Genomic DNA, 23,198 nt, shown 5'->3' with positions numbered 1-23,198 from the left:
TGTCGACTATTCTTTTTATCCTTGCAGAAGATGATACCCCATATGGGACTAATAGTGATTTCTAAGCTCCCTTGTAAGTGAGATTTTCCTCACTAAAAGGAATAATATTGAAACCTCACCCAGTAATCCTAACACCATAAGACTGTATTTAACTTTGGTATCACAAATCTACCTCAATGCAAAATCAAGTCCAATTCTCCGGAACCAGTTCTCAACATCCGAACAGCAGAATCCTGGATGGGGGAGTTCGGCAACGGCCATTGCTAAATTCGCCTCTACCGGTTTAATCGACTATGCTGGTTTTTGGGGAGACACAGGTGGTGTTTGCATTCGGGGCGTTTTCCGAATCACGCCGGGGTCACCGATGTCAAGTATTTAATGTTTAAATATCTACTGATTATATTCTAGATTAATAAGAAGAAGAAGAAAGAGGAGAAATGATCAACTTGATCAAATCAAACTTCAACATATATTATTGTAATATAATGATATTTTTTAGGGCTAAGCCCCTACTCCTCGTGAATGATGAAAGCTAGCAGCGCTCTGGGGTCTAATTATCTTGATCTTGTCTAAGCGTGATACTATTATTATTCTAATTATCAACACAGTAATATAACAATCTGGAAAAACAAGTTTATTTTTAAAGTATATATATGACATTTTTTTTTTTTGGTGGGGGGGATTCATTACATTTTCGGGATATGGATATCCCCTCCCACAATAAATAAGAACTAGCGATGACATTGTTCTTGCCCAATATATTTCAGTGAAGTGCGGATTAAGTTCCTAAAATCTGTTACTTTTGAAAATTTTAAATACATTTTGAGGTGGTTTTATTAGGTTATGAGGCAAACAAAATTAGCCGACTTTTTTTTTTTTTGAAAATATGAACTTAATTAGAATAAACCAGTATTATTTAATACAGACCAAGGGAAAATGACTGTGAATGAAATATTTACTTAGAAAATATATTTATGATTATTTTTTAAACGCCCTTACATTGTTCATTACTTAAGCAAGCGATATTTCTTAATTAAATATTTTTATTAAGAACGCACTATAGTCTGACTATATTGTCTAACACAGCTTATTTTTAAATGATGTTGTCAAATTTATTAATGAGCTATATTCGGGTATATAGGAATATGTACTGACCAAACCTGTACATTGGGGATCCATAAATATTAAGCTGCATAACTTAAACATAAATTGATGAATTATTCGGGGTTTTTTTCACTTTTTTTCCTCGGAATTATACTGTAGAATTAAAATAAACATTTTTCATGTGATTTTTTCCCAAAATACATTTGAATGTTTGAAGGAGATAATTTTTTAACCGTATGGCATTGGCAATGATTATCTCAAAATCTACTTTCGACTCATTGGTGCTCTTTGAGGTAGTTCATGAAAGACAAAGACATAATCAAATAAAAATGCCACATAAGTTTTGGAGTCTAATGTGTTTTAACATTTTATTTTCGTTGAAAACATAATTTGCCAGGGACCCAATAAAGTAGATACTTCTCACTAAACTTTAAAAAGTTCATTTTTTTTTTAAAGAGCGAGGATTCAAAACTATTATTATTTGTGTTAATCCTATTTCAGGGAATCTGGATATTTTACAACCCGAGATTTATAAAAATGCTTCTTATTTCTTTAAGTATTCATTTTAAAAATCCATAATTTGCAGTATGCCCTTTAAACATTCAATCTAATTATATGTAATTCGTTAATTATATCAAAAATGCCTTACTTAGGATTAAATTGTATATTTTACAAATTTTAATCAACGTTTCGGGAATTCAATTAACTATTTGCTTAAAAGTTGTTCCTTTGCTTTGGCTTGTGATTTCTTATATTCCTTGTTTTTTCAACTATAGCTACATGTCACAATATTGTCGTTATTATTTTATATAATACATGCAACCTCATTAAAAAGTGATGGGTACTTATTTGATTCCCAAAATTTGCAGAGAGTAATGAATATTAGAAAGATTTTCGTATCAAAAATTAAATATAATGTTTTTACTATAAGAATAACAAATTATATCTTCCTGAAATTCCAAGCACCTGTTCTCTAGATTATTTTAAAATAAGGATTTAATTTTTCTCGAAGTCGTATATTCATAAAAGTATTTTAAGTACTTTAATTTATATTTACGAGTGCAAAATGACTGAAAAAGCAAACAAAATGATACAAAATTGTCATGACCTAATTGTTATAATCGTTCAACTGTTTATCATGTAGGTAAATAAGTGTTATTGCTTGGGTTTCTAATTTACTAAGTTAACTAACTGTGTAACAAAAAGGACATTTACTAACAGAGGGATATTTCCAATGTAATATATTGTAAAAGTGCGTGCAAAAGGATGGAATGTTGCCTTTTTGTATATATAATATCTATACACTTTTAGCTTGAGTTTCCTAAATACAAAGGTCAATATAAGGTACATTAATTTTTAATTTCGCTTCTCAGAGAACCCTTCACTGTTTTAGAAAGTGAGAGGATAATAACAGTAATTTTTGAAAAAATTACTACTTTATATTTTTTCCCAGATATTTATTCCTTTTATAGCCTTTCGAGAGCATCCGGGATAATTTTTTTATAAATTAATAAAATGTCCGTTTATTAAGGGCTCTTTTGATTGGCGTGATATAAAAAGGGAAGGGCGGCTTGTCTCCCTAAATTAATATAAAAATAGAAATTTTCTCTAATAATAAAAATTTAAAAGTCATTAAAATAGTAATAGCAGGGAGTTTAAGGCATAAAACCCCCAGAGATTTGTTAAAGAAACAACTACTTCATAGTAAAGGTGCATTTGACGACTTTATTCTCAATAACGCAAAACAAATTTTAAATAAATCCTTTACAAACTCGTATCAGAGCCGTTTCGATACTGATTGACGATAGGCTCTCTCTTTACGAATTCCAAAGACTCCATGGAAGAAGAAAAAAAATCTATTCAATGTGGTTTTTCTAAAGACCAAGTGCAAACGTCCTACAACCTCTTCATGGGTTACCAAGAGCTATCGGAACAACGAGATATTCTCGAAGAAAGGGTTAAGGAAGAATACGGTGTAGCACTGAGGAAGAAGGGCTGGGTTTTTATGTCTCCAGAAGCTGAAGAAAACATGAAGATCGAAACAATTATAACGTGTTTTCTTTTTACTGTTTACACAAATAAATGCCGCGGAGTCCAACTAAACAGTTCAGTAATACTGGAATTTTGATTGAGGAGGAAATGCTTACACTCGTTAACTTCGTTCCATTCTTTTTTTATAATTGATCTGTTTATTTAGGGAAAAAAGGGAAATGAAAAGAAGAAAAACTTCCATTTTAACAGCATATATTTTCTTCATTGTTATACATATTTAGAATCTTCCCACTGAAAATATGAATGAATTTGTAAAAATACTTTTTATTGTAATTCAACGTCTAAGTGTTTATGAATATCTTATTATTTATATGGACTTATTTACTGATAATAATTGTGTTAGTATGTTTTGGTAGAGAATAAATCATTGTAAAAAAAATAAATAAATAAAGTAATTATATAAATATAGAAAGATCCAAATCAAGTCCAAAATCTAAAAAAAATGAAAAGGAATCAACATGTAACCAATAATTTTACTAATTTCCAAATACTTACTACACCATTGTTATCACTGACCCCAGTCCAGTATATCATATTGATCTGACTTTACGTCAGATCAATATGATATACTGTTGCAAGTAATAGTGCCCTATTTCTTACGTAAAATCATGTGCCCAAAGACAAGTTCTCACTATACTTATCGTAAATCGTTACTATTGATATTAATACAGGTCAGAGCTACCCTTAGACAGGTCAAGTAAAAGTTTTTTTAATGGTAAAGAAGGATAAAAGATTTATTTCTAACAAATTAAACGAAAAAACCCCTGCACAATTATCTTAGTTATGACCGAGCCTTTTTTATTATTAATAATTATTTTTATAGAGTTGTCGAAAATATGACATTAGACGAGATCAAGCCGGTTTGTAGTTGCAACCTTAACATTTTTTTTCTCCAAAGCCTTTATCATTATTATTTTACTGTTGAAGAGAGTACAGCTAGTACGTGAAAGGCAACTGATTAGTATGGAGTTATATTTATATGTTTGTCCTTATGTGACTTAGAGTATAATTGAGGTCCGACAACTGGGTAATTCCGGTCTCTGTCCTTGCCAGATACAAAGTTGGATTTGTATTTTTTCGTTATTTTTATTGCTTTTTGCAGCTAATCTAATTAAACGTCCTGACAGATAAGCTGCTCATCTCTCAAACATTCTTTTAATTGTCCTGTTAACATTAAATTTTTCGTTTTCTTTTCTTTAGCAAACCGGGATTTAATATTTTTGGAACTATAATGATCATTATTTCTGGCTAGTTTTGGATTAGAGCTCCATTAATATATAAGTATAGATTAATTAAAGGCGTTACTGTATGTCAACTATTGTATAAACTTATACTTATTCATCTTTGAAAATCAAGAAAAAAATGTCTATTTTTTTGTATTAAAGATTATTATTGAACAAATACCCGGACGTCAGCTAACGTCAACTGGAATCCATAAAAACATTCTCAATAAAAACATTGTGATCTATCTAGGTATTATTAATGGTTCCAAAATATTTGTTTTGGATAGGACCCTGCATTAGCTGAGGTGGTCACTGATAGAGCTCATAGAAATGACAAATATTTTACTTAACTTTGTTATTTTATTAAGAAGTACATATGTTTATGTATAAACTGTTTACGTTAATGCATTTATGTGCGTATGGTCATCTTATTTCATATTAAAACTTCCCTTCTGTGTATGAAGGCTGATTTCTTTTTTCAATGGAAATGTATTCTTTGATTGACTTAAGTATTTACTTTTTTATTTTGCAAAAATGTACATACGTGCATATATTTGTATATATGCACGTATGTAAATATCTAGGCCATGTAAGCATTTTGTGTTTATATAGAAATCCTATTTTAGCCATACGTTACTTCAATTGAACTTTCTCATTTATTGGCGCTATTTTATTTTTTGTGTGTACTTTTTGAAGGATATAAACATACTTTTTGCACAAATTACATATGTCACTCGTCAATACTAAAACAATCCAGGACAAAAATCAGTAATTTGCTGTTATTTTTTTACTTTACAGAAACATATAAATTCTTCAATATTTCATGGGCATGGATTTTAACCAATTACATACTTTTTTTGAAATTTGTGGTATAAGTTGAGAGATACTCAAATCGGTTAGCTATAGTTAAAAACTTTTATTTGATTAATGATACTTTAATGAGATACGATATAGCCTTTTATAAGGAATAAATGCTATTTATTTTATACCTGAGAATTCATAATCTATAATAGTAAATGGAAAAAAAAACTGTAAAATATTCTAGACTGTAAGAAAATATATTATAAATATATATTTATAAATAAGACATGTTCTTTACAGAATAAGTCTTCCACCTTCACCTTCCGTGAAATTAATTTTCATATTTATCGTTCTTGTATATAAATAACAAGAACTCGTAAAAACATTCTTTCAAATCTCAATAATTAATTACAAAGAAAAAAGGAAGCCATAGATGAAGCATAGAAAATAAAATTATATCTTATCTCGAGACATGACTTTCACAGAAAATAGCATAACAGAAAACAAAGAAATTAAGTCAAATTTATATAAATTAGCGAAAATTTGAACATTTTTTTTGTTTTTCTAAAATGGCGACAGTGCTCCTGCTCTCGCTCAAAATAAATGTATTAATGTTTTATGGAAAGTTAAATGTTAACTTAGAAGGTGAAGCAAAAATATAATAAAACATAATTTACAAATATATTTTGTGTATAGGTTTGATAAACACACCAAGATAACAAATATTAGAGGAAGCTTTTGCGACCAGGAAATGTAATTGGAGTGCCGTTGAAGGATCAGTCAGAAAAACTTTATAAATAAAAAGGGAGGACACTTTGTTGAAAAGTACTACAGATTTATTTTTTAAATAAATTATCAAAGATGGAGCAGCGTGGCTCAGTGGACAATGAGTTCGGGAAAAATTGTTATCTTGAACTCAATGTGCTGGGCTCAACCACAATTGTTCGTAGAGAAGGAAAAAAACATAACATATTTGGACTTCAAAGACAATTCCTGAGTCAGATGGAGTATTTGATACAACTATAATATTTACTTATCCTAAATTGGTGCAACTCCATCTGACAAATTAAACTAATAGTTTTTATTCAGTTTGAAAAAAATTAGATATTTTTTTTCACAAGTATGCGCATTATATTATACGATTTTGATGTAAGCCTTATGTTTGAGAAAAAAGGTGCAGTTGCAAATATACCGTGTTGAAACAGTCACTGATCTCCTTTACTCTTTATTTAACGATTACTATGTGTTTTATATCTATACACAAAAGTTCTAGTAAAATGTCATGTCGAGAAAAACATATTTTTTGTTTGCATTTATAGTAAATAGAGAAATACTGATAGTTTGTTGAAGTATAGTACTTGTAGCCTTTAAGCCACTTACTTTATTTTTTATTCATTGGAATTGACATTTATATATAAATATATACTTCAATTTGTCATAGCAAGGTACTTCATTTTCTAGCAGAACATTGGGATATATATGTATATTAGACTTTACCATTTATGGGTGAGTATTTTTTTCCCTGCACTAATATTTTCTCTGCAGTGGACAATTAAAAAACCAACAAATTTATCCCTGAGAGCCATTTCTGGGAATTGAGCTGCTGAACAAAGAAATATCTAAAAATGCTGGCCTGTATATCAGGGAGATTCATTAGACATAATCGACCAAAATTTTTGGGAAAAGTTTTATTTTATTTTTGCAAACCTGAGAGATCCAGCATCTGTGAAGGAATATACAATCAATAAGGTAATCTATACAATTCGTGATATTGATAATTTTGAACCATTTTGAGAAAGAAAATCTAACTTTCCTCTCACAAGAGCAGCAAATGCCCACATTATACTTTGCTCTTGGCACTTTAAATTGAAAATTCCTAATTCGTCAGATGTGGGTGGAAAATTTTCAAGCTTTTAGACCTCCCAGAATATTGGGCAAAAAGGATATTATATTTTCCGTGAGGAATTAAGGCTCGCAGAAATTTAATTCTGAATTCCAAATGTTTGCTGGAATAATTTTGTTCTTTATACCTTTCAACGATTGTAGTAAACTTATAATGACACTCTATACTGGGGCGTGCAAAATTATTTACCAATGATGTAAATATACTTTTTAAGAGGTTTTGTGGCAACCAATCTGATAGTTTCCTATTTTTACTGTTAAAATAAACAAAAATCCTTCCTGTGAGAGCATAACAACTTCCACACGTGAGACCATGTCCTATCAGGAAACAAAGAGGATCGAAATAGCAGCCCTCCTCCGAGCGGGAGTCCCTCAAAACAACATTCAGGAAAAGTTTGGGGCCTCGTTGAAGACAATTTACAATGTTTCCAAGCGCTTGGAGGCTGGGGGTGATCTCAAGCATTCCCCTGGGCTGGCAGGAAGTCCATTGTCTCAACAAGGCAAGTAAAGGCAGTGTTCAAGAGGACTCCCAACAGGTCCATTGCCGACATAGCCAGAAAGATGGGAACGTCGAGATCAACTGTTTCAAGGGCATTGAAAAGGGCTGGAGGAAAGTCCCTGAGGCGTACTGAACGCCCTCTGCTAACTGAACGTCAGCGAGAAGTCAGAATTGAGCGTGCCAAGAAAATCTTGAATGATATCAAGAGCTCACCTGGACGCATCATCATTTTATCAGATGAGAAAACTTTTACAGTCGATCCTGTTTTCAACAGGCAAAATGACCGTGTTGTGAGCTCTGGAGATGTGCAAGATAAGCACCGCTATGTTGCAACAACAAAATCACCTTGCCAGTGATGATGTTGGGTCTCGTGGCCTCCAACAGGAAGGCTATGAAGCCGGTATGGTTCCCCACTGGCTACAGATTAACAGCGGATGATTATGTGAAGATTCTGGCGTCCAAGGTCCTTCCGTGGATCAAATCCATAGTCGGCAACTCTCCTTGGGTTTTTCAAGAAGATGGAGCACCCGCCCACGCTTCCAAGAAAGCTCAGGAGTGGCTCAAGGAACAACATGAACTTTTGGCCCAAGGACTACTGGCCCCCTCAGAGCCCAGATCTGAACCCACTAGACTTCTCTATCTAGGCGCTCATGGAGAACAAGGCCTGCAAAAAACGACACAAGAACATAAATGCCTTAAAAACTGCTGTTAACAAGGCCTGGGCCTCCATGGACGCTGATTACATCCAGCAAGTCTGTGTCCGCTTCAGATGTCGCCTGACCAGTCTCATTGAGTCAAATGGTGGCTACATTGATTAAATTTGATCACAAACTATTTTATTATTCTAAAAATGTATGAATAAATTGTTTCTCAAGTCATTCGAAATGTCATTATTGTCTGCGATATGTTCTGAACAAAAATTGGTAAATAATTCTGCACGGCCCGGTATGCCTTCGTGGATAATCCAGCTTTGGCTATTTTAAAATGAATTGTGAAGATAAATATAAAAGGATTAGAGTCGTGTAGTACTAATGTTGCCAAGGTATGGTTTTGTTCAAGATTTCAAAAAAGGAACAGTAGAGTCTTATTGGAAACAAAGACTTTACATTTTGCTTTACAAAACTGTAAATACTTAATAGCAAATAGAATAACAAATATTGATGTGTTACATCTTCAAGATCTGAGAGGAATTTTTATTGCTGCAGCATCGAGATATGCGCACATTTTTCTTTTAAGTATCGTCTTTGGGGAATAATTCGGATACTTTGGTTGTAGAAGAAATTCTGTCAACTTCAAGACACCATTGAAAGACTTTACAAAAGAATTTACGACAATCTAAAAATTTATATTCGAAGCTTATTTTTAGTATTTTCATCAATTATTTTAGTTTTATTCTGAATCGCTTATTTTTTAATTTCCTATAGTTTATATTTTATCAGTTTTATATAAGTATAAATTTTAATAACAATGTGATGTGGCCTCACACAAAAGCTTTAATTTAAAATAAAATGTTTATTTCTGTTTATATTTTTATCTAACTGCTTCAGTATTTAAGTGTAAGAAAAAACAAAAAAATACGGACATTGGAGAAATTAAAGACGTCTAAAGCCAGTTTTAGTGTAATATAGATTATTTTAACTCGATAAATATTGGGTTATTGGGGTCAAAATTATTTATTGTAAAGCGTTTTTGTACCATCCTAAATATACTTTCATTTTAAATTGTACTTTATATTTTTTTTTAATATTGAGTTCATGATTAAAGAATGTTGCGAACCTTGTTTTTAATCGTTCTAAGGTATGTTCCATGATTTGCAGTTTTTATCAATGATAAAGATAAATATTATAGCAAATTTTAACCCTACATAGTGAATATGAAAGTAGTTGACCAAAAAGGGGGAACATCATCACCCAAAAATGTAATTTAAAAAAACTATACAAAGAGTCCTCAAATTTTATCAAAGTACATTTTTTATTGTTACTAAGAAAAATAATAATAACCTCAAAGTAGGGAATTTAATTTACAGATGTAAGTTTAATTTCAGTTTTTTAACTCACAGGAACTCAGAAATTTAGTGAAACTTTTCTTACCGTATTTCCGTAATAAAGTGCTCCGTCATATTGTAAAAGATACTGAATGATGTGCTGTGCCAAAGAAAAGACTTTGAGTGCACCAGGCTCCTGAACGAGTCCAGGGAACTCATTTTTCAGATTGCATGTTGCAATGGAATCGATAATGCTTGGAAGGATGATTGATCCGTCATCTTTATCAAAAGTGTCAAGACTTAAATCCGCTAAAAGAAAAAAATTTCAATATTGTCACCACACCTTATTACATTTTCATATTTCTTTTTAAAGTGATTTGTCACGCGCAAAAGTGGTAGATTCATGAAGTAAACAAAATAGACAGAAAAAACTCGGATCGTGTGTCTAAAATACAAGTATTTACTCGTGACTCATCGAAAATTATGTTTTCTCCTTTTCTTTTTGAGAATATTGAAACATGTTAATCCTCAGAAAGTATTTTTTTGTTTGGATTCCAAAAGTTTTACGTCAACAAGAGGAAGAAACCTGCATCATCCGAGCAATTTAAGAATGTGAATCTTATTACTACTAAATAGAGGTGGGAAAAATAGTTTTTATATGGCAAATTTTGAATAATCCTGTATAAAATATGATTTTTGGACTAACGTTACATGCAAAAATCAATTATTTTGTCTTATTACCCCAAAAATTAAAAGTTTTTATAAACATGTGTATTCAAAGGAGTAACGAGTATTCAAGCGAGTAACAAGTATTTAAGAAAGTAAAAATTAGTATTCAAGTTTTTATGAACTCAAAAATACTCAAGCACCGAAATTTAGCTTGGGGCACATCACTAGTTTTTTATAAGGATCCTGATTATCCGATCGAAAAAATTTTTTAATTATTTTTTTATTACATTGTATATATGCCCTTTTTATTATTTTTGAATAATGAAAAGTAAGAATTTTTCGTCCTAATTCTAAATAAGAATTTACATTCTTTCTGAAAATACAAAAACAATAAATTTGAAAATTTTTTTTGGTCCTCTATTGAATAAAATAAGAATTTGTTGGTTAAAAAAAGAAAAAGATATAATTAAATAATAATTGAAGGAATAAAGCAGTAAGAATTTTAGACATTTTTTATGAACAAATGTTTTTTCTTTTTTTCAACGTGATAACTTTCGCTCTTTAAAAAATTAAAGTAAATTTTTTTGTTTTTTTAAATTTACAGCTCCATGATTCCCTAGGCACTGAAGGCCTCCCTGATAGGCAACCACCAATGTCAATACTTATAGCTACTGAATCATTCACTTACCAATCAGCTTCCAATCCAAACATCCGAGACTCCCTTCCTCTCGATACTCACTCCTTCTCATACCTGGAAATGACGAGGAATTTTTATGAGTGTGAATAGTGGTGAATGTTTTGTTGTATGTGATGATTTAGTTTTGTTGCTGTTAGTGAAACGAATAAAAAAATCCTTGTATGATATTTGATATAGATTTAAAGAAAATGAGTGATACAATACGTTTAATAGAAGTAATTAAATATGTTACGTATATTTTACCATCATCATACCCTATGCTCCGAAGAGGCATGTTCTTATCTATAAATACAAAATATAAGTATTGTACCTAAGTTAGGGTGACACTGGTGCCTAAAATATGAAAAAAAGTTGTTATAATACCCTTATTTTTGTAAGAGCTCCTTTATCAATAAACAGAGAGGGGACCCAAAAATGCAATAATTTTGCAAATTTTTTGCAAAACGCTATTTCTATCAAATCAAGAAGAGGCAACTCCAAACCATTTGTGATAAATCTAAATATTACATTAAGCTATATTTTTTATTTGAAAATTAATAACAACCTCGACACACCGGCGAACAGATTGGTAGCTCTTAACGATGGAGGTATACCATGCTGTCTCGATGACAGCTCGTAGATAATCCAAATTTGGGTAAAAGGAGAAGCAGACATTCTGCTCAAAGACATCGTAAACTTCAAAGCTTAGAAGGTTTTGTTAGGACGGGAGGCAGGCTAAAAGTATGCCATATAGTTGTTGCAGAAGTTTTGGTTCTTCTTGGTTGTATGGAAGGAGGCGCCATCTTGCAATCCTTAATGAATTTCTTAACGTTGTAGGCAGACTGGATGGGCATGCCAACGGCCAGTTCAGCCTCCTCGGCACTGACAGCAGCACCAAAGAGATCGTATATATGTTGACTTTTTTGTTGTTGCTCCAGCATTTTAACACTTAGAGCCATGGGATGGAAACGATACGTATGTTTCTTCGTTTCAACTGTTCTTTGTTTCCGTACTGACACCCCGTAATTAAAAATAGCAGGGATATAATTTTGATTAAATGCTACTCCAAGGCGTTGGTTTCCTTTCTGTAAGAATTGGAATTTGAAAACTCTCAAAAATCTAACTAAGGACAATTAATATGCATTTAAAGAGACGCTATGTAAAATTTTGATAAGAGGGCTGTATCATAAATTTGGTGACTTTAATTGTTACATAAAGTTTTTAAAGCCCATTTGGTATGGATTGGTGGTGACATGGGGTCATAATTTTGATGGGTTTTGCCATCGATGGACCAATTTTTTTATGACGTAGTGGAACTTCAACTACTGTTTCAAATATGAGTTTTTTTATAATAATCTTTTAAATGAGTATACCAAACTCAGGGTGTCCACGATAATTTGGAACTACTTTAAACTTCATCCAGATACATAATGTGGATATTCGGGGTTAAATCATACTAATATAAAAGGTTGCGTGCACAATACACTATAACTTCCACCACAATTGTTTTGACAACAAATAATAGCCATCATGGACCAAGCAAGGAGATACGCCATCCTCAAATTGGCTCGCACGGGACACAAGCCCTCTGCTATCTACATGCTCCTTAACTACTCTAAGACCACGGTGTACCGGGTCTTCAATGCCTGGGAGGTTGAGGGGAAGATCTACCGCAAGGCCCACAACATGACAAGTGACCAAATCCGCACTCCCCGCTTCCTTGAAGGCCTCCGGAAGTCCATCAAGGCTTCACCGGGGACTTCTTTGTCCAGGGTGGCCAAGAACCGTGGAGTGAGCAAGCAGCTGGTCTCCAAGGCTGTGAATGAGGACCTCGGGTACTGGTCATACCGAATGGCCAAACAACACATTCTCACAGCATCCATGAAGGCCACCAGGCTCACCAACAGTAAGCGTCTCCTCAATGACCTGAAGAGCCATGGAGGAAGAATCATCTTCTTCTCCGACGAGAAAAACTGGACTGTCGACAGAAGCTACAACGTCCAGAATGACAGGTGGCTTGCCAAGGGGAGAGAAGAGGTCCCTGCAGTCTTGACCATAAAGTTCCCGGTCTCTGTGATGCCCCTGGGTGTCATCTGCAGCACCGGTGAGGTGATGCCTCCTTTCTTCTTCAATCCCAAGGAAAGGGTTAACGCGATAAAGTACTGCGAAGTCATGGAGGAGTTGTCATCCACTGGATGAAGGACACGGCCGCTGGGAGGGAGTTCATACTTCAACAAGACTCAGCGCCCGCACACATCGCCATGAGGACCACTAATTTCTTCAACTACTACGACATCACTTTCTAGGATCGCAACACCTGGCCCTCCAACTCACCCGACCTCAATCCGTGTGATTACTACTGGTAGGGGAAGTTGGAGAGGGAGGTGTGCAAGGTCAGCCACAAGAGCATCGCGGCCCTGAAGGGTTCCATTACGAGGGAGTGGAATGCTGTCGATTCCGCGGAAGTCATCAGAGCATGCAAATCCTTTAGGGGAAGGATGGAGAAGATGGTGGCTGCTGAGGGAGGACATGTTGAATAAATTTATTGATTAATATCATGTCTAACTTTTTCATATAAACAAATACACTCCAAATTCCATTTTTATCAAGCAGGTTGAATTTTAAGATAGTTTCAATTTATCGTGGACACCCTGTATCTGATTTGAAACTAATGATCATATATGTGAATTTTCATTAAAATATTTACTTAAAAGAAAAACAGAAGTTCTTGACTGAAAAAGGGATAAAAACTTTAATATTGTGAGACTTAAAATTTTCAAATATATATGGGTAGATTTAATCAAAATCACAGTAACATATTATTACGTATAAATTGCAGGCAGTCAATAAAATAAAATATTACTAATGTTCATATTGAATTGTAGTTTTTTCTAAAATACCCTTATATATAATTTTTAATCACTGTGCTTTAATTCAATATCTATATTTATTTAAAACAAAGCATGGTGAGGCACACTCACAACCCTACAAATTTAATTTGTATAAATAATTTTGATCACTTTTTCCAAAATTTTTATTGTTAGTATGCAGGAAAGGTAAAGGCACTAGAATATATCTCAATTAAATTGCACAGACAGTATCTATAAAGTATGGCGAACCGGTATGTAAAAATAAAAGAAAACCGACAATGAACATGGAAAATCCTTAGAATTTGAAAAATGTTTTAAACGCGAGCAGCTTAATTGCTGTGTCATTTTCTGAAATAAGCTACAGCAGTTATGAAACCAAGCGAATAAACACAAGTCCTTCTCCGTAAAAAAAAAAGACATTTGTAGGAATTACTTCAAAACCAATACTAAATTATAGTCTTTGTTCAACAAAAACTTGGACTAATAACTCTCAAACAAATCATCAGAGTTGCTCCCCATCATTTAAGAGCCCGTGCATCCTAAAATCCTAAAGAATCATGATTACAGCTTTAAAATATTAAAAATAACTTTTTAATTTGCCAAGTAGTAGAAACTGTCTGGACAAAGTAAGTGCATTCGCACCACCCTAACCAACGTACTTAGATGGATAAATAGAGAGTGTATACATATGTAAAAATAAGTACTTTGTATTATTTTCCTACAAGGTATGTACTCCTTGATAAATTGTTTTGAAGAGAAGGGAGACACAAAAGGAAATAGAGCAAGGACAAGATTTAGTTAAACGAACAAAAAAGAAACAAAGGCATAGTAAAACATAATACAAAATGGAGGATATGAATAATAGAGAGAAAATGAAGAATAAATGAGTAAATTTGGTTGTTTTTGACAAGTTTATATCATATTTATCCATTTCTTTAATTAAACTTCCTACAAATGAATACTACCTCAATGAGGAATGAAAACGAACAACATTTGCTTGCTTTGCTCTAATATTACATATATATCTTTATTTTAGTCAGTCATATATTCACATAATATAAACATCAATAACTTTTAAACAAAAAACAATAACATAAATTTATAGATATATAATATTGCATGACGAGGTAAATCCAAGTGTTTATGAGGAAAAACTTCCTGCAATACAAATAAAGAGGAAGAACTCCACAAAACATGAAAATACTCAACGGGCCTCTATTTGTATTGGCTTAAGAATAAAAAGGGTAAGGTATTACATAAAGTACATATTAATTAGATACCTCAGTTGGGTTACCACATTTATCATGCATGTGATACACATAATTAATTTCTAAAAACTTTGTATATTAGGTATTGTTGTGTATTACGGTTATGTCGTATCCTTCCTCCACAATCCCCTAGGTATTCCAAGCCGTTTTGTATATGACTTACAGGAATGTACAAAATACTCGTCAGAACAGGCAATGTGCAAAATATCCGGGCAATCTATAAAATTTCCAATAAACTTCATATTCAGGTGAAATGATTATTGGTAATTGGTTAATTATTAAACATTTCATTGCTTGCAATTTGATCATCAAGGATTTGATTAAGATACAATTTCATTACAATCAATTTGATAATCTAGTGCAGGGGTGTCCGACCTATGGATACAGCTGCTTTGCTGCCATCCAATGCTTAGGTGTGATCCACAACCCATTCTCATATAAAGTAGTATTTTTAACAAAGTTGTCATAATATTATTAAAACGCGTAGAGCGCTCATAATACTACCAACATTGAGAAGTATTTGACGGTATCTCGTATTATCTGAGACATAATAGGGTTGTCAGATTAGCTTGTTTAAGCATTTTAGCCTTGAGAACCTAGACTTCACCATCTTTATATATATATATTTGGTACCTATCTATCTTGAGTATCAAGGAACTTTTCTGATATTTTAGAATATACCCCAGCGCACGGGTTACGGTAGTGAACCACTTGTCCAATAAAGAGATCAAAATATATCGCAACCACTATCCTGAGTATCAAGGACTCCTAATATCCTATGATACACCAAAGCCCATGGCTTGTGCAAGTGAAGCACAGGTGCAAAATGTGAACCCGACCCATGGGGTTGGGGTCTATAAAAGAACTGCACGTTCAAGATTTTGATAATTATCCACCAATTTGTAATTGCACAGAATCCAAATAAATAATTTCATCTGCAAAAAAAAAAGGAACCTCTCTGTAATAGCAAATGGCATAATAGGCTAACATGGTGCAAAAGTATTTTATTTGGTGTATGTGTTTATGTTAAGGAGATATTTGTGTAATATTAGCTATGTTAGGTATGTCCAAAAGTATGATTCTCTGAAAATATAACACTTGCTGTTGAAAAGCATGTATAAAGAAGTTTTTGTTTATGTCTATTTTGAAAAAAGTAATAAACTTAGATACGATGTACAACTGAGTACTTTGAATATAATTAAATAAGATTAACAATTTTAATGTAAATTTTTATTAGATCTTTACTTGTTGATGTAGTCATCCACATTTTATTACGTTCATCCAACTTGGTCACCTTTTTCGGATTACATTTTAGTATTAATAACACCTGAGCCTTCGCTTCCAGAGGAGTCACTTGACGGTCATAAATTACCACAAAATCACACATACCTTTACAGAGCCACTAAGTGTATACCAAAAAAAAGTTCAATCGTTTGATCAGTGTGAGTAACAAAGGTTTTTTATGCTTAATGAAGCTGTGATGATGGTTTATGACCCAAATTTTCGACCAGCGATTCACTTGCACATCCCATGGACTGGTGTATATTTTAAGATACTAAAAGGGGTCCTTGATGCTCAAGGTAGCAGTGGCAGTAAATAATAATCTAATTGTTTGAACCTGCAGTTCTATTGTACACCCCATGGGTGGGGTGAATTTTAGGATATCAAAAGGGTAACTCAGGATAGCGATGAAGATAGGTTTTGATTCTCCTAGTGGACCAGTGGTTCACTTGCGTAACCCGTGAGCCGGGGTGTATCATAAAATATTAGAAGGGGCCCTTAATGCTCAGGGAAGCGGTGGTGGTGTGTTCCACCTTTTGGACCAGTGCTCCACTTGCAAAACCTGTGGACTGGGGTGTATAATAAGATATTAGAAGGAGAATTGACACTCAGGATACTGCCTGCAATAAATTTTGATCCCCTTTGTGGACTACCGTAATCCGTAGGCGGGGGTGTATTATAAAATATTAGAATGAGTCCTTTATATTCAAGATAGTAGTGGCGAAAGGGTGTGATCCCCATTAGGGACCAGCTGCTCACCTGTACAACCTGTTGGTTGATATATATTTTGCAAAATAGAACTGAGTCTCTCGTGACAATTTCTTATCATACAATAGTTTGATTATGTAAATACAATATGAATTTCAATGAAAATAAGCTAGAGTATCAAAATTTTTTGCAAAGCAATTGTATCATATTCAAATCCTTAATGATGAAATTGCTTAGAAATTAATACTCATAATCATTTCACAGCATCCTGAAAATGTAGCTATAACTACAATTGACCACTCTATCAGAAATTTAATAGATAGGTCGGGAATTTTCTACATTTCACGGGAATTTTGCAAAATGCCCGATTTTCCACATTACCCGTAACATATGTATTAATATAAAATTTACTGTGTGTAATATTGTCACTTATACATATCCTGGCAGGCGAGTAACGGCTAGGTAGTATATCTATTTAAATAAATAGTTACACATGTATTCAAGTCTCCTACACCCCTTTACTTCTTTATTTAGGTCTGATTTAGTTTCAAATTATGTAGTGTCACCTATACTTCATGTCACAAGATCAGGTGACGACTTTGATGTGATAAAATCCTGAGACATATACTTCCAATCAAGATCTTTCTTTGATATATTTTTTTCATCCCTAGCTTGGTGTGGCTTGGGGATAGAAGGGGTGGGGGGTGTTGTGTATTACAATTAAGTTGTGGGCTTCCTTCTCAATCCCCTTAGTATTTTAAATCGTTTTGTATATTTATAAATATAGATTGCAATGTTTAATATTGTCACCTATACACAGTGATGTAAATCCAACGAAATTATTGACTGGCCCTTTTGTTTTTTGGAATTGGTAATCTGAAAAATGAATTTTCTTTTCCTTAGTAGTTGTACTTATTATTTGATTACTGAGTAGTGAGCATTCTTTCCTAAAAAGATTCAACTATGTTTAAACCTAATTGAACATTTGTGTGTTCTAATAAAAGGAATAGCGTAACCTTGAGGATTTGTCGCAAAGTTATAATTATAAGTCCTATTTGGGGATCGACATCAGAGTCACAGCTGATTGTAGCTGATCTAATGAAACGTTATACGAGCATTATTCTTTCTTTGCACCAAAATATTTTTCAAATTGTCAGGGTTACAATGTTGATTTTGGTTTCTTTTTTTCATATGTACATTCTACACTTGATTTTCATTACTGTATATATATCCTGGCAGATGAGTAACTATCAAGTAGTTTGTGTTTATAAACAAAAAGTTATATAGGTATTGAAGTCTTTTGCACATGAGTTTCTCTCATATAAAATGGTTCTTGTTTGAGGAAGAGAAAATCCCTCAATCGTAACTTTTGTGCTTCCAAAATTTAATTCATTATATTATCCTCACTCTTAGAAATATTATAGATCAAATATAACAAAACCTTTTCATTTTGAAAGAGAGAGTTGTTGAGATTTGAAAATTATAATATGGAATGTTCTTTCCAATAAATTGTCTATACAGGTATTTTGTGTTCATACAATATAAAATGTGGTAAATGTGGTTTCAAATATCTAAAAACATACCAATATGTCTAAATTACAGGTGATCCCCTTTAGGAATGTGAACATTTGATACATCACTGATGAGATGTTTAGAGCTAAAGAGTATTTGGTTGATCATAAGCTTTTAGTAGGAGGACCTAAGATGGTTCAAATACTTTTTGGGTTCTCCACTAATGGCTGGAGGTGGGTCGACTCGAACCCAGCAAATTTTAACACAACACACTTAAAATCTATTTAAAAATTGTCTTATTAATAACTTTTACCATAAATGACATAAGAATTGTAGCAGCGAAATGTTGTAGCTGTTCCTGGAACTAGAGGATAGATAGACTAATAAAATATGAAGCTTGAGTTAGAAAGGAAGAGAAGTCGAGTAAATTAACTATATTTAGTATCTATTTTACAGTCATAAATGTAAGCTGTATGAATGAATGAACATGAAACACAGCATGATTTTTCGGTTTTTATGAAATTTTTTACCTTTTCTCTCAAATGTTACAGTTAGCGATAGAAGCATGTATGCAAAAATTCAAAAAAATCGGAAGAGGTCTTGGGCAGCCACCTATAAATTTCCAGGTATTTTCTAAATTTATAAAAAATATTTTTTTTGTATAAAAAGTTAAGGGTTTTTATGTTATGTTCCTGAGTATATTTGAATTTGAGCATTCGGTGGTCAAATTTGTGAGAATAAGTACGCAAATTTAATAACACGAGGGTCTTGATGCACATTGATGTACTTTTTAAGTGATAATTAAGATAATGGATCAATTATTTGATGCTCACAATAAAATAACAGAAATTGAACAATTTTATGTGAAGGTGTACGTTTTTATGACTATAAACGATAGGGGTCAGTAAGAATGAATTCCTATTCAAAACCAAAATGCAAATTACTACTTCTAATTGAATAGCCCACCAGGTATCAAAAGTAGAGCTAAGCAAAGAAATGACTTATTCTTTATTATTATTAAGTTTCTATCTTCTTATATCCTAAAATATATATGTGTATAAATATGGACCTTTCGAATCTTTTATATTCAATTGAAATGCATAAGATAGTTCCCTATTACTTTTTGATAAAGATGTATAATTTTATACTTAGCCATGTATTTAAATATAAATATATGCATATCTATTTTTGTATGCTACCTTTCCATACATATTTTTTTATTTTTGGCATTTTTTCGTTCTAGCATTAGCACGTATCAATATGGTCAAATCGGATATAGCAGCCACAGATTTTGTAAATCACAATTATACAGCCCACAGCTCCACCAAAAACTACCTCTTTCATCGCTTATACTATTAATTTTTTTATTGCACGTCAGATAAGGTTACAAATTCAAAACCTTTGAGTTCTTAAAAAAATCCCCTTTTTTTTATTTAATATAATGATAAAAATGAGAATTGAAAATATATTATGGATAAGACTAGTCAAAAATACCATTTTCTCCTCGAAAAATATAAAATTAGATAACAAATTTCACTGAATGTATTATTTACTAACGAGATCACGTTAAATATTGGGATCCCGCTGAAAATCAATTTCTCAGAAAATGAGAAATCATACTTGATGCACTTCATTTTTCTAGTAAATTTATTGAAAAAAAACTATTAAAAAAAATTAGCAAAACGTGCCTGTAGCTTGATTAGATTAGTTGAATGTCGCTTTTTATTATATCATTTAATTATTTTCGGTCATTTTCCCTCATGACATATGTAGCTTTTTCTTTCCTTTGTAGAGTTATCCTTGTTCATTTAGTTAAGAAAGTGAATTCATGCATCATTCCAGAGTAATGTGCAACTATACTCGACATCCCTATTGCACAAAATGTTATCTTGTTCCCAACTATTTTAGAAAAATATTGATTATGTGTACTATAAAAAGGGCCATCTGATTCTGACGATGATTTTATAATTGACGGGGGGGGGTACTGCAACACTCGAAATGTGGTTATTTTTCTTGTTAGAATATAAATACAATATTTTCATTCTAAATTAAAATTTGTATTATATTAAAAGGATAATTAATAAGAAAAAATAGAAGTAAGATTTTCCTTTTTTTTTAATTTTCTGTGATTAAGTTTAATAATATATATTATATTTAATAAACGGTCAAGTGCGATCACTTATTGCCCTCTACAATCAAGTAAATTAGAGTAACAAAAAAAATGGCAAAATATAATAATCTTTTTTTTTTTCTTATAAAATTATTTTAATGTAAAACATGTTTTTAAAATAACACACACAAAAAGCTTTGCTTATACAAGTTTAGAAATTGCAATGGTACTAGAGGTAAATGTTTACCCAATTTGCAATATGAAATCCAAAGTGCCAGTATGAACACTGATATTAAAATTATGGTACCTTTAGTTGTTATACAAAATTGAAAAAAAAAGTTGTATATTGCTTTGAACTCTGTAAATAACAAATTTATGTCTTAATATCACTTTTATCTCCTGAGTTTGGACTCCTTATTAACTAAACCATCTTTATCCATTATATAAGTTTTTCAAAAGATTGACAACAAAAAATAAAAAGGCTTTACACAAAGTATTCCAACAGTAAAACAAAGATAGTTGGATATAGTCATAATGGTAATGGAACATTGAGAAAGTAACCAACATTAAAGAAAGCCCTATAATGAAGTCTATGCTTCTCTTTGTCAGATTATTTTATTTTTAATTGTTGTTTCTATAATTTTATTTATCTTTTAAAACCTTTTTTTGTCTATTTTACTATTTAAATTTTTATAGTTCAGGAGCATATTGTGTCGCTTAAAAGGGATTTGAAATTGTGGAAGGTTTTTTATATACATACGTTGTATATATAGGATAAAAGTTATAGTATTTGTATTACAAACAAGTTAAATACATCACTACTTTTTTTTCCTACTTATTTTTCTATTGGTTTCCAAACTACAAAAAATATATTTATAAACCTTTGGAACGTTTTTTTAAGCATATGTGTATATCTAGAAATACAACTGAACACAGGAAACTCCTTTAATATTTTTTAAATCATCTATATAGTCCGTAACTCCATGAATATCTGATATAATATTGTGAACACATAACAATGAAAAGTAGTGACATGTGATATATCCCAAATTGTACGTCCAATTTTTTCATTCTTTAAAAAGGAATATCTTCCTCAAACCTTTGCTAGTTAAATGAGATATTATACACCCCCAGATTCATAAAAGGCTGCATAATCCTTTGAATCTACATTTTATCACTACTGTTTAGTATGCTCCTTAAATGTTATATCTGAAATTATACAATTATTTATTCATCTTGACAATGTCTTGAGTAGTATTTAACAATTTTTAATTAAGGTTTAGTGAATTCCATTAATTATTTTCCTTTTTTTAGTGAGGACTAAGGCCTACAAAATTATATGATTGTGGGCTTTTTTTTTTTTTCTCTCAACATTTATTTGTGTTATTCATTTAATTACATTAAACTACAAAAAAATACATTATACAGAATCACGTAAAAAACGACACATTGCATTCTCATAGGATATAACACATACTGGATTCTTGCTAAAGTAGCATAGATCTTCTCATAGCCTTTGCCATTAAAAAAGTTTATAAAATCATCTTCATCGAGTTTGCATTCGAAGGTATTCTCTTGCAAACATTTAACTCTCATTTATACTACCTCTAAAATCAAACATTCTTATAAACAATGGTCTGTTGTTTCTAATGTTCCGCATTAAATGAACTCTACTCTCTTCAACTTCAAGAGTTCCAGTAAGTTATCTATATATGAACCATTTATATGCAGACGTTATCAAATAATTGCTAAAAGTATTGACACATCCACAAATTACCCTTTTGATTCACCATCGCTTTGACTATTCCTTCAAAGGATCCAGAGCTGGGAGTTTGGAAGCAGTTTCTTAGTAAACACACCAGCACCATAGAAATCTTCATTCTGAAGGGATACACTTTTTTCCACACGCAAGATGGAGCAATATTGGATTAGTACAATTTGATTAGTAAGAATCGGGGACATTGCAGTATCAGCAGTAATGTCCAAACCTTTACTCTTCACATCCAGTGGATAAAATACATTCCATTAATGGTATCTCCCTCTTTAAATATTTTCAAAGTTTTGATGACTTCTTTCGGGCCTTCACAAAATAATTTTATTCTTGATGAATAAATACTTATTTTCTTCAAAAAAAATTCCAGTCCGGCACAAGGATCTGATAAGTAATCAGCAACCTGCGCCTTTATAAATTCTCTGAGATGATTCTCTGGTCCAAAGTTTCCCGATCCAATAAAAATTAAGGGCCCTCTAAACACATGAAATATTGATGACTGAAAGTCCACCATATTTACTGGAATGACGTAGTCTTTTGAGGGATAAGATAGAGTAATAAAAAATGGTTTTATGTAACTTCAGCGTTAAGAAATTTACCTGCATGACATATTCGTCAGCTTTTTATGTTTTTATACTAAAGGTTCAAATTTAAAATTAGTTTTTACTGTTTTTCTATCACGGAGGTTTCTTAAATTTTTTCAACCCTCAACCAAGAAGGTATTATAAAGTACCAGTAGAATCCCGGATCTATGACTCCTTACAAACG

At 32.1% G+C, this 23,198-nt stretch overlaps 1 protein-coding gene across 1 annotated transcript in view; it reads right to left on the bottom strand.

Moving 5' to 3' along the window:
- Nucleotides 1-23,198, bottom strand: part of LOC121116921 (DAZ interacting zinc finger protein 1) — a 178,788-nt gene that overhangs the window by 112,876 nt on the left and 42,714 nt on the right. The window contains exons 2-3 of the mRNA XM_040711230.2: nucleotides 10,923-10,985; nucleotides 9,672-9,874 (exon numbers count right to left, since the gene is read on the bottom strand). The gene's annotated coding sequence lies outside the window, so the exon portion shown is untranslated. The remainder of the gene's footprint in view (nucleotides 1-9,671; nucleotides 9,875-10,922; nucleotides 10,986-23,198) is intronic.

The sequence above is a fragment of the Lepeophtheirus salmonis genome, chromosome 4 (assembly GCF_016086655.4).
Source record: "Lepeophtheirus salmonis chromosome 4, UVic_Lsal_1.4, whole genome shotgun sequence".
Taxonomy (NCBI): Eukaryota; Metazoa; Arthropoda; class Copepoda; order Siphonostomatoida; family Caligidae; genus Lepeophtheirus; species Lepeophtheirus salmonis.
Note: the sequence above shows the minus strand (reverse complement) of the source record. Positions and strands in the feature narration are given on the sequence as shown.